Source organism: Dasypus novemcinctus, chromosome 8, assembly GCF_030445035.2.
Source record: "Dasypus novemcinctus isolate mDasNov1 chromosome 8, mDasNov1.1.hap2, whole genome shotgun sequence".
NCBI classification, from domain to species: Eukaryota; Metazoa; Chordata; class Mammalia; order Cingulata; family Dasypodidae; genus Dasypus; species Dasypus novemcinctus.
The window spans coordinates 18,626,837-18,639,227 of NC_080680.1; the positions used below are offsets into that span (position 1 = coordinate 18,626,837).

Here is a 12,391-nt window from a genome sequence, read left to right on the forward strand (position 1 = left end):
TGTATATATTTTTTAATGTAATATTTTTACAAAATCAATTAAAAAAAATAGACTAGGATGGTGGCAGCGGAGGTGAAGAGTGCAGGGATTCAAGAGGTAGAATGGACGTTAAATCAAGAGGACTTGGTGATGAACAAGATACAGGGAGTGAGGAAGAGGGAGGTAGGGTATGATGGCTCCTATTTCTCTGGCTTGGCAGCTGGAATGGTAGTGCCATTTCTAAATCGAGCACTAGAAGAGACCACTTTGGTGAGAATCTTTGAGTTCAGTTTTGGACAGGTTGAGGTTTGGGATGGTCAGTTGAGACCTGGAGCTCAGAGGGGAACCCTGGCCTAGACATCGTGCCTGGGCACCTGTGGCAAACTGTCTTAGCTACCCAGTCTATGGCCATTCCTTTTTCTGTCTCACGTTTCCAGAACTTGTATTTTGTTTGGGCATCAGGCAGCCAACCTGGGGAAATTGGGCCCCTTTCCAGTCCCAAACATGGTTAATCTTCTCATGCTTCATAATTCCATTCCCTTGCCAGTTATTGGGGTAGGAATAGGCTAATATGAAATATGAAGTCCCAGAATTGCTTCATTGGCCTGTCTGGGCTCATGTGCGTATCTTTGACCCAGTTGTTGCACCCAGGGATGTATAATACTTTGATCAGCCAGTCCTGGGTCATAGCCCAAACTGCCCTTGTGGCACTTTGAGATTATTTATGAATTCCAAAAAGAGAGATTATGTTTGTAATCTGATCTGTCCCTCTGGGTGTGATCACCTTTGATTGTATTAGATTCAGCTGAGATGTCTTTGATTCAATTATGTTAAGATTAGGGTTTTCATTTCAACCATATCAGCAGGGTGTAACTCAGGTTAAGTCCCTGCCCCCTTCATGGGCTGATATAAATGGACACTCACTGAACAAGACAGAGAAGAAGGCACAGGAAGAAAGAGAGCTCCATAGACACAGCAAAGGAGAGAACCTTGATCCTGCAGGCCTGAGAAGAGAGCTGAGCCATTTGCCTGATAGTTTGCAGCTGAGCTGAGGGAGCCCAGAAAGACCCTATGCCTACAGCTGAGAGCAGAAGAACCTGGGCCCACAGAGCAAGAAGGAGAGACCAGGCCTGCCATCTTACTTCAATATGTGACATCTGACTTGGGTGAGAAAATACCTCTTATAGTACCTTGAGTTGAACTCCTTAGGATCTTGTAAGTGTAAGTCCCTACCCCAAATAAAGACCCTTTATAAAAACCTGCAGATTTCTGGTATTTTGCATCAGCATCTCTTTGGCTGACTAATACAGCCCTCTTGAGCCACTGGGACTGAAGGTGGACATAGGGTGTTTCCTCAAGGAAAAGGAGGTTTCTGTTACCAGAGGCAAAGGATAGGATGCTGGGCAGGTAACTAAGAATTCCATGCAGGTATGTGTAGCATGAACATATTATTGGTACAACTTATAGCCTTTGACTATTTTGCCCTGAATTATAATTCTTTCTCTTTATGTCTCCACTCTAAGGCTAGAAACCTTAATTCATTTCTGTATCCCTTTCCTCCCTCCCTCCTTTCTGTCCTCATTCTCAGTGCCTGGAAGTTACCTTTCAGTTAGGAGAAACTTGCGTGGATGAAAGAATTTCATGTTTGTATACATATATACTTGGTAGATAAATTTTATGTATTAAAGTAAAATTTACCCATTAAGATGGCTATTATTTTAAAAACAGAAAATGAAAGTCTTGTCAAGGATGTGGAGAAATAGAAACTATCATACACTGTTGGTTGGAATGTAAAATGGTGCAGCTTCTATGAAAAACAGTTTTGGGGAAGCGGACTTGGCCCAATGGAGAGGGCATCCGCCTACCACATGGGAGGTCCATGGTTCAAACCCTGGGCCTCCTTGACCCGTGTGATGAGCTTGCCCACACGCAGTGTGCCATGCCATGCAGGGGTGTCCCTCGCATAGGGGTGCCCCACGCGCAAGGAGTGCACCCCATAAGGAGAGCCGCCCAGGGCGAAAGAAAGTGCAGCCTGCCCAGGAGTGGCACCGCACACACGGAGAGCTGACACAACAAAATGATGCTACAAAAAGAAACACAGATTCCCGGTGCCACCGATAAGGATAGAAGCAGTCACAGAAGAACACACAGCAAATGGACACAGAGCAGACAACTGGAGGGGCGGGAAGGGGAGAGAAATAAATAAATAATAAAAATCTTTTTAAAAAAAGTTTGGTGTTCCTCAAAAAATTCAACATAGAATTACTATATGGCCTAGCAGTCCCACTTCTAGGTATATACCCAAAAGAACTGAAAGCAGGGACTCGAAAAGGTATTTATATACCAGTGTTTATGGCAGCACTATTCACAATTGCCAAAAGAGGGACGCAACCTGTGTCAATCAAAAGAAGAATAAACAGAATATGGCATATTAATCAGCCTTAAAAAGAAGTTCTGTTACATGCTGTGGCCGTTCGGTGGTGTTTATGTACTCCAAAAACAGATACTGGATTGTGTTTGTAAATTCGTCTATTTCTCTGGGTGTATTAGATTGTGTTAGACTCAGAGGTTTCACTTTTACTTTATTAAATCAAGATTAGGGAGACTTGGTTTGAGTCCTGCTTACAGCTAGCCTACAGCTGTGGGCTATATATAGTGGATGCTCAATCAAAGAGAGGGAAGTAAGCACATGGATAGGAGAGCACAGAAACTTGAATTTTGACACTAAAGCCCTGGGGAGAGAGCCAAGCTATTTGCCTGATAGTGTGCAGCTGAAGAGACCAGAGCCCTGAACGGCTGAGAAAGCCTAGAAGGAAACGAGCCCCAGAGAGAGAGAGAAGCCTTATACTAACCTACAGCTAGAACAGAAGGAGCTGGGACCACGGAACCTTAGGAGGAAGAGGAAGGCTGAACCCTCACAGAAACCAGCAGCCATCTGGCTACATCTTGCTTGCAACAGACTTTGGTGAGGGAAGTAATTTACTCTTTATGGCCTTGTGACTGTAAGCTTCCACCCCAAATAAATAGACTTTATAAAAGCCTACAGAGTTCTGGCACTTTGCCTCAGCATCCCTTTGACTGGCTAATACACATGCTGTAACATAGATGAAACTTGAAGACACCATGTTGTGTGAAATAAGCCAGGCACTAAAGGAAAGACAGTATGTCACTTACATGAAATAACTTTACGAATTCATAGACAGAAGGTAGATAATGGGCTACTAGGGGTGGGAGTTGGGGTGAGGAGCGGAAATGGGGAATCAATGCTTAAATAGGGACTGAGTTTCTGTATGGGGTATTGGAAAAATTTGGTAATGGATGGCGGTGATGGCACCATAACATTATGATTGTAATCAATATTTGAAAGTGCTTACAGTGGGAAATTTTATGTTATATATATGCTACCACATTAAAAAAATAAAAAGTAAAAATTCAAAAAATTAAGGGGTGAAAAGCTGATAAATATGCATTACATTTTAAAATGAATCTGATTCTGTTTCTTTTTTTCTGAAATAGACATTATTTTGCACATTCAGTAACAATCATGGCTCAATTTTATAAAGTGCTTCCTCGGTGCCAACCACTGAGGATTTTATATCTCTTCATTTATTTCTTGCAATGATACTTTCACTGTCCCCAATTTACAGTGAGATGGATATCTCCGTAAGTGGTAGAGCTAGGATTATGAACCCAGGCTGTCTGCACTCTTAGCTTTATGCTACACTGCTCAGCAGTGAGTTAAAACTGGGACCACAGATGAGAGGAGGACAGTCTTTCTCCTTACCGAGGTGGGCAAGCAGCAGAGGCAGATGTTATTGAGTACGCAAGGCCTTAGTCCTCAGAATAGTCCTAGAGGGGAATTATGCCTGGGTCTATAATTCTATCACTAATAGAAATTGTTAGTGCTTACTAAGGTCCTAGTGAAGACAAATGTTGTGCTTAGACTCCAAAAATACTGCTTTGCAGAGGCCAAGCTAGTTTGTGTCCACGCTGAGGTTGGATTTCAGAAATGTATTCAAGAACAAGCTGAAACCTCCCTTCTCTAAGCATGGTCTGAGCATCCGTATCTCCTGGGAGCTTGTTAGCAATCCAGACTCTCAGCTCCCACCCCAAAGCTACTGAAGACCCCTAGGAGATGCCGGTGACCACTGAAAGGTGAGAGGCACTGAGCTAAAATAAAAACACGGATCCGGCAAGTGAGGACAAATTTGGGTTTGACAGTATCATAGAGGGAAGCCTGGGTCATTTGTGGCTGAAGGAGTTTAGTTTTATCCAGCAGCCGAGATGACCGAAGTTTTCAGCCTGCAACCTCTGCGCAGCTGAACAAGATGCCCCCGACCCCCAGAGAACCTGCGCCTGCATTCAATTCACACTGCTCTTTCCACTGGGAAGTAGTTTAGCCACATGCCTTTTGATGAACTGTTAGCACTGAGATTTTGTGTCCCTCCAGTCACAAGGTTAAGGAAAATGAGTTAGGAAAGATGCCAGAAAGGAGAGCCTTCTTGACCATGGCTTTGATGGATGAGTAAGCCATCCCAAGGTAAATTACATATGCAAAGACCCAGGGGTGTGAAATGAGAAAATCAGAGTTAATCAGAACACAGAATTTGTGTGTGGAATGGAAAAAAAAAAAATGGGGCTACATGGATGGGTAGGGCCTGGGCCATTAATTACCTAGTATGCCTCATTAAAGAATTTGGATTTTCCCCTTTATACTGAAGAGTGTCAATAGATGGAGTTTTGGGTTTTTTTTTTTTAAGGGTTTGGGAGGAATAAACTTTATTGCTATGGGGAAATTTTTACATATTTATTGAGAAATGTAACACTATGAAAAGTACAAAGTGTAAAATTCATCTGAAATCTTACCACCCAGAAATAATCACTGCCAACATCTTCTCAGCATTCTTCTGTATCTCCTCTTGCTTGTATATACATAATTTTATATACTGACTTTCTTCACTCAACAATGTCATAGACGAAGATCTGTGTCAATAAACATATCTTCATCATTTTAATGTCCATATAATATTCCATTGTATGTTGATGTATATGTATCAGTCTGGATCCAATCGAGAGATAAACTCCCTGGTAATTTAAATAGGAGAAGCTTAACATAATTACCAAACTATGAAAGGAAAGTAACTATAAGATAGAAAAAATTTCTAAAGGGCACCCTAGACCTGAGGGAGGGTACCCAAAGAAGGAGAAGTTGGAAGAGGGCACAGACTCATTGAAGAAGGTAAGTTTGCAGCCCGCCGGATGGCAGAAAAGTGTGCGGATTGCTCAAACCCTAAGCAAACTCTACCTGATGATAGTCCTTCAGTTTAAAGGGTTCAGTCCAAACTCCTCACTGGCGCATACAAAGTAATTCAGGGTCTGGCCCCTCCACATCTGGGTGGCCCCATTTTTTGCATGCTACAGGCCATAGGCTCCAGAAAAGCAGAAGCAGCCCTCTGAGGTTCCCGCGGGCAAGCCAAGGCTAATAGGCTTGCCCATTAGACGGAGCTGGGATGCGGCTGCAGATGCTGCTGGAATTGGGAGCTGGAGAGACCCCGAGCTTTCCTGCCATGCGTCTTGGGCTGGGGAGGCTTTGGGCCATCACATGGGACAAAGTTCAGGTGGCTGGCTCTCTAGGTGGTCACTGCCATGGGGCGCTGGCCCATACCTTCTGGAGCTTATGGCTGTCATGCTGCCCTCCGAGCTGAGCACTGGAAAAAAGCATCCTCTGCTGAAGCCTTGCAGATAGTAGAGAAAAAAATCACTTGGGGATAGAGCCATGGAGAACGAAAAGCCTGTTCTGCTAGAGCCCAGTGAGCAAGCCATCGTAGGACTAGGAAAAGAAAGCACTTTCTCCTTCAGTGCCCCTTGAACGTCTTCTACTGACAGGGCTTAACATCTTGCTGCTGGCAAAGCAAACATATTTAAAGGGCTCATACCCATTTTTGCAGAGCAGGCAATGAAGGCAGAATTTGGAGTGGCCAGGCAGTCAGTAAGGAGCACCCTTTAGTCTACTTGCCCAGTTTTCTACTAAGGGACATTTTGGTATTTCCAGTTGTTCACCATTTTGAACAATGCTGTGATGGGTGAGCCTGGGCATATATATTCTAATGCTTTTATGATTATTACACAAGGGTTGTCAATTGAGGCGAGGGACTCAGGGGGGTTTGCATCCCATTCTTGGGTTAGTGAAAGTAAGTCCAGGGCTATAGTTGGCTGGGGAAATGCTGTGGAAAGCAGTAGATGCTGGATGACTCAGAGATAGCCAAGGACTTCACCTGGAGGTGATTGCAGCTGCTTTCCTAAGAATCACAGTAACTACCAACTTTGTCAAGTTTTCAGTTCTCCACAGGCCCAAGGCCACATCTCCCTTTCTGAGTAGTCATCTAAGCCCAAGCTCTCAACCATTCAAGCCTCTCTCGGTGTAAATGCCTCTACCTGCTATCCCCAGGACCATCCAGCTCCTTCAGCTCTTTGACACCTGAGGAGTGAATTTCCTGCCTTGGTAGCTTAGCAATATTTATTTATTTATTTTTTAAAAAGATTTATTTATTTATTTCTATCCCCTTTTCCCCGCCCCGGTTGTCTGTTTTCAGTGTCTATTTGCTGTGTCGTCGTCTTTGTCCGCTTCTGTTGTTGTCAGCGGCACGGGAATCTGTGTTTCTTTTTGTTGCGTCATCTTGCTGTGTCAGCTCTCCGTGTGGCTGGTGCCATTCCTGGGCAGGCTGCACTTTCTTTTGCATTGGGCGGTTCTCCTTACGGGGCGCACTCCTTGCGTGTAGGGCTCCCCTACGTGGGGGGCACCCCTGCATGGCAGGGCACTCCTTGCACGCATGAGCACTGCGCGTGGGCCAGCTGCACACGGGTCAAGGAGGCCCGGGGTTTGAACCGCAGACCTCCCATGTGGTAGACGGACGCCCTAACCACTGGGCCAAGTCGACTTCCCTTAGCAATATTCAAAAATGTGTGTTGTTGTATTAGACCCAACAATTAGAAGTGATTGTAAACGGAACGAAACATCCTAGAGAGGAATCAGTTTACTGCATGGAAGGCATGTCCTAGACCCCCCTTTTGCCCATTCCTACCCAGAAACCCCCTACATTCACCCCCTTTGTAATTACTTCTTGCAGACATACCTCAGTCTATTAATCAACTGAGCATCCACTGTGTGCGAGCCAATCCTTACAAGGATCCTGAAAGAGAGATGTTATTACCACCATTGTACACATGAGGAAACTAGTTCAAAAAGCCTGAAGGGTTTGTCCAAGGTCATAGAAACAGCAAGTTGTAAAGCTGGAATTTGAGACCAGATTCCTGAAGTCCAAGTCCAAGCTGCTACTACTATGTTTAAGAAAAAGTATCATTAGTCCCAGGGGTGAAAAAGCCCAGGAGGCTCGCTATCTTCTGGAGGGATTCCAAAGGCCTCACCATTTCCTCTGGGCACTTAAGACCTGCAGGAGTTTCTGTTCTGCAGGTTCTCGCCAAGCTGGCTGGCTTCCTCCAGGGACCCGCCCGTGGCTATCTCCACCTTGTCAGAGAGCCCCTCAGAGGTTTTTGCCCTTCAAAGGTCGTGCTCTCTCCTTTGGAGTTTCCAATCCCAGCCAGGGGTTCCTGGTGCAGGGGCAGTGGCTGTTGTTGAGGGGATGGGGCCCTTCCCTCTTAGAGATGTTTTGTTGCTTGAGACTTAGAAACAGAGAAGATTTCTCCAACCTTGACCCTCACCCCCTCTAATCATGAACAGTTTGGTTGTTTTTGTTTTTAATTTTCCCTTATTCGTGCACTATTAATTAATTAGGAGTTATTCCCAGTGTATTGTTCAACTATTTTCTTACCATAATTCTGTCTTGGATATATGTTCTTGTCAATATGTATAAAACATACTGATAATAACAACAACAGCTAGGTTTTTGAGCATTTCCTATGTGCCAAGTATTATTCTACTGTAAATTCATTTATTCTCAAAATAGGCCCAAGAAGCAAGTACTTTTATTCCCATTTTACAGATGAGGCACAGAGTTATTAAATAACTTGGTGTGATAATTAGGATAGACTTAGAGATGCTGTAGTGACAACTCCCAAATCTCAGTCGTTTTGCACAACTGACCCTGCAGTACGCCTGCGGTCCACGCCTCAGAGCGTGTACTTGTCTCATTTTCTAGTTTTTCTTTTTTTTTTTTAAGATTTTCTTTATTTTTCCCCCTTCCCCTCCTCCCGCCCTATTGTTTTTGCTGTTTTGTCATCTCTTCTCATTTTCTCTCCTCTAGGATGAACTGGGATTCCATCCTGGAGACCTCTGATGGGGAGAGGTTCCCTGTCAATTATGCACCTCAATTCCTGGTTTCTGCTGTACTTCACCTTGACCCTCCCCTTGTCTCTCTTTTGATGCGTCGTCATCTTGCTGCGTGACTAACTTGCACAGGCAGGGGCTCACCTCGTGGGCACTGGCTCACCATGTGGACACCTCCCTCAGACCGTGTACTTGTCTCATTTTCTTGTTTCTTAAATTCTTTGCCTACCCTAAAAAATAAAAAAGCCCAGCAGGTTAGCCCAGCAAAGGTTTATTCTCACTCACACTACAAGCCCTGCAAGGGTTGGGGGCAGGCACTTGTTACTTGCATTTAGGCAGGGACCCAGGATGATGGGGCCTCTAACTGAACACGATTCCACAGTCTGGGGCAGGGGAGAGGGCATGTTGTGAATCTTGCACTGATCTTAAAACTTCTGCCTACCCATCATCCCCACTTACATTTCCTCAAGAATGGCTAGTCATACGGCCACACCTAACTTCAAAGTGTGTAGGGAAGTGCCATCCAACCAGGTGTCCAGAAGAAGAGAACCAGAATATTTATAATCAAGCTCATGGCAACCACCTAGAGCAAGTCAGACCCAGGCACCTGGCTCCAAAGTCTGCCCTCCTAACATGCATTCCATAATATGGGCAGAGCAGAAACCGCGCTTTCCTGAGCAAGCCCCAAGTTTCCTTTCCAGCTCTATCTTCTCCTACTTCTTCTACCCTCTCGCATGCCGCTTAAAGTTCTGTGTTCCTCAAACATCCCCGGCTCCTTCATGCCTCAGCCATTTCACGCATGCTTTATCTTGTGCCTAACCTGCCTTACTCAAGCTGCCCAGAGAGACTATTCATCATTCAAGATTTAGCTTGAAGTCTCCTTTCCTGAAGGGTCATTCTTCACCCCACCAGAAAGTGTTAGCTACTTTTTCTTTTGCGGTAGAGAACATTTTGTTTCTGCATGTCTTATAGCCTTTCTGTTTTCTAACAAAGGTAAATACATATAAAGGTAATCCAGGATGAGAAGTTGTTATAACTGGTCTCCGAAGACAGCTCTCAATAACAACACCTCCCAGTACTGATGTCCTTGTGCCGTCCCCTCCCAGCTGACTCTGGCCTGTGACTCCTGCTAACCAATAGAAGGCAGCGGAGAGGATGATGTGCCAGTTCTGGGCTTTAAGAGGCATGGTTTCTTGTTCTTAGAACTCTCCGTCTTGGACCTCTGCCGCCATGACGTGACGAAGCCCAAGAGGCCGCATGAAAAGGCCCCGTGGAGAGGAGTGGCACGCCCCAGCCATTGCTCCAGATGACTGCCATCTGACCACGGCTGCCAGGGACACCACTAGCAGGACCTGCATAAGGACAGCCTAGCTGAATGCAGTCGAGTCACAGAATCCTAAGACGGGAGCAATGGTGGTGGTTCTAAGTCACTGAATTTGGGGCTTGGAAATCATTAGACTCAGAACAAAACCACCTGATATCCTGGATATTTCCCCAGCATAGACAAGAGTATAGGAAGGAGAGTGGATGTAGCTCAGTGGTTGAATGACGGCTTCCCACATACAAGGTCTGGGGTTCAATCCCCAGTACCTCTTAAATAACAACAACAAACAAACAAATGAAAAAACCAAGTCTGGAGAGCTGGTGTAGCTCGGGGGTTGAGTGACAGCTTCCCACATATGAGGTCCCAGGTTCAATCCCTCGCCCTGGTACCTCAAAAAAAAAAAAGAATATATACGGAAGGTCAGTAATACAAACCCACACAATAGCCTTGATATTTCTCCAGTGTATACAAGAATAAAGCAGGAATATATTGCTACCAATATATCAATATATTGGTAGCCTGAGGCCAGAGAAAGACACGTGGTTTTTGTAGCAAAAAGGGCACTTCAGTTTAGCAAATATCCAGCTATGAAGACAACTCTTCTGGTTTTTCACCCTAGTCAACTAAATTAAGGCCCTCATGATATGTAACTTAAGTAAGCTATTTTAGATTTAAAAATTTAATTTATTAAAAAAAGGCTTAAGCTTAATATCCTAATATATTTTCTCTTCTTGAAATTCCAATTTCTTCACCTTGCTATTTCTCCAAAAAATAAAAATATAAGAAGTAAAACAAAACAAAACAAGGACTTAAGTGTCTATATGGTGATGACATGAAGGTAAGTATAGAGAACTAATTAAAATGATCCAGGAAGCGGAGTTGTCTCAACAGATAGAACATCCGCCTACCACATGGGAGGTCCAGGGTTCAAACCCAGGGCCTCCTGACCCATGTGGAGCTGGCCCACGCGCAGTGCTGATGCGCACAAGGAGTGCTGTGCCACGCAGGGGTGTCGCCCACGCAGGGGAGCCCCACGGGCTAGGAGTGTGCCCCGTAAAGGAGAGCCGCCCAGCAAAAGAAAGTTCAGCCTGCCCAGGAGTGGCAGCCACACACATGGAGAGCTGATGCAGCAAGATGACGCCACAAAAAGAGACACAGATTCCTGGTGCCACTGACAAGAATAGAAGTGGACACAGAAGAACACACAGCAAGTGGACACACAGAACAGACAACTGGGATGGGGGGGTAAGGGGAGAAAAATAAATAAAAATAAATCTTTAAAATGATGAGTATCTTCTCAATATTTGACATTGTTTAGGCAATGGAGGCCCAGTAGGTTTTATTATTTATTAAAAATGTTATTTTAAATTAAAGCAATCATGTAAATATAAGACACTGCTCATATCAACTCTGTAATTCAGGGCAAAAAGTTGAGCTCTGGCCCTTTCTAGATCATTTAGGAATCAGAGATTTTGTTTTCTATTTTACACTTTTAAGAATCACAGGGAGAATTTTTTTTCCCTGCCCCAGGGTCTTTCCACCTGCTCTTCTAGCTGCTTGAAATGATGATAGCTCATTCCCTAAATTCTTTTAAGTCCTGCTCAGATGTCCCCTTATCAGAGAGATCTTGCTATTTACAAAGCATCATCTTCTGCCCCATTTCCTCCTTTAATTTTCTCCATAGCATTTACCAGTGTGTAATACTCACGACTCTGGAGTATGAGCTCCCTGAGAGCAGATACTCTGTTGATTTCACAGCTGTATCCCCAGTGCTGAATACAGTGACGGGCACGTAGTTGGTACTCAATAAATATTTGTTGAATGAATGGGGGTGGAATGATTTTTAAAACCTCTTGCTTTCAGCTAAATAGAAATATTATTCAATATAATGTACTTGGTTCTTTTGCTTTGCATTAAGGATAATTTCTTTAACAGTGGTTTTCCTAATTCATTATATAATTACTCACAAGACTGCATAAGCATTTAAAAATACAATCCTAATTTTATTTTTTTGCTTTTATAATATCTCTACTATTAACATGATCATTTATTGAACATTGTGGGAGAGGGGACTCCACCAAAATACGTCTTAGGAGAAGTTTAGGCTTTGATGTACACCGTGGCCTAAGGGGAAAAAGAATAGACATGTGCCAGTCCCAACCCACCTCATATGAGCCAAATGGCCTTAACAAAGCCACTCGGTCTCTTTGCAATTTTTTTTTGCAGCTGTGAAATGCAGGTACCTGACCAATTCTATGCAAAAAAGATGTCATGAGGGCCGAATAAAATACAATATGTCAAAGTGCTTTGATTGCCTGGGAAGTATCATGAAAATGTAAGGGGTTATGATTATGTCAAAGTAATATCAGTCATCAACTTTCAAGCTCCTGGTCTAACCGTCGGGACTAAGTGAGGGCTCTGGGAGAAGTCTATGTCTAAGCTTCCAGAGGGGCTTCCCGTTTAGCTGAGAGGGCAGGGGTGGAGCAACATGCACATTGCAAATCTAGTGTAACTAACACTGCGGGTTTTTAAATATGATTGCGGCTGAAAGGGGTAGTCTGTGGACATAAACGTCAATTGAAAGGAAGCTAGAGACTAAGGAATGTATGACATCACACTGTAAAAGAAGAACGTAATGTTCTTCTGTAAAAAAAAAAGATAATGTTCTTTTACAAAGTGTTAAGAATATCATGATATGTGCTCGCTTCGGCAGCACATATACTAAAATTGGAACGATACAGAGAAGATTAGCATGGCCCCTGCGCAAGGATGACACGCAAATTTGTGAAGCGTTCCATATTTTT

The 12,391-nt window shown here is 43.9% G+C and overlaps 1 non-coding gene across 1 annotated transcript; it reads left to right on the forward strand.

The window, feature by feature from the left end:
• The first annotated feature begins 12,284 nt into the window (after positions 1-12,284).
• LOC111767210 (U6 spliceosomal RNA) lies at positions 12,285-12,391 on the forward strand. The gene has a single exon (XR_002799093.1). It is a non-coding gene; the product is annotated as a U6 spliceosomal RNA (small nuclear RNA).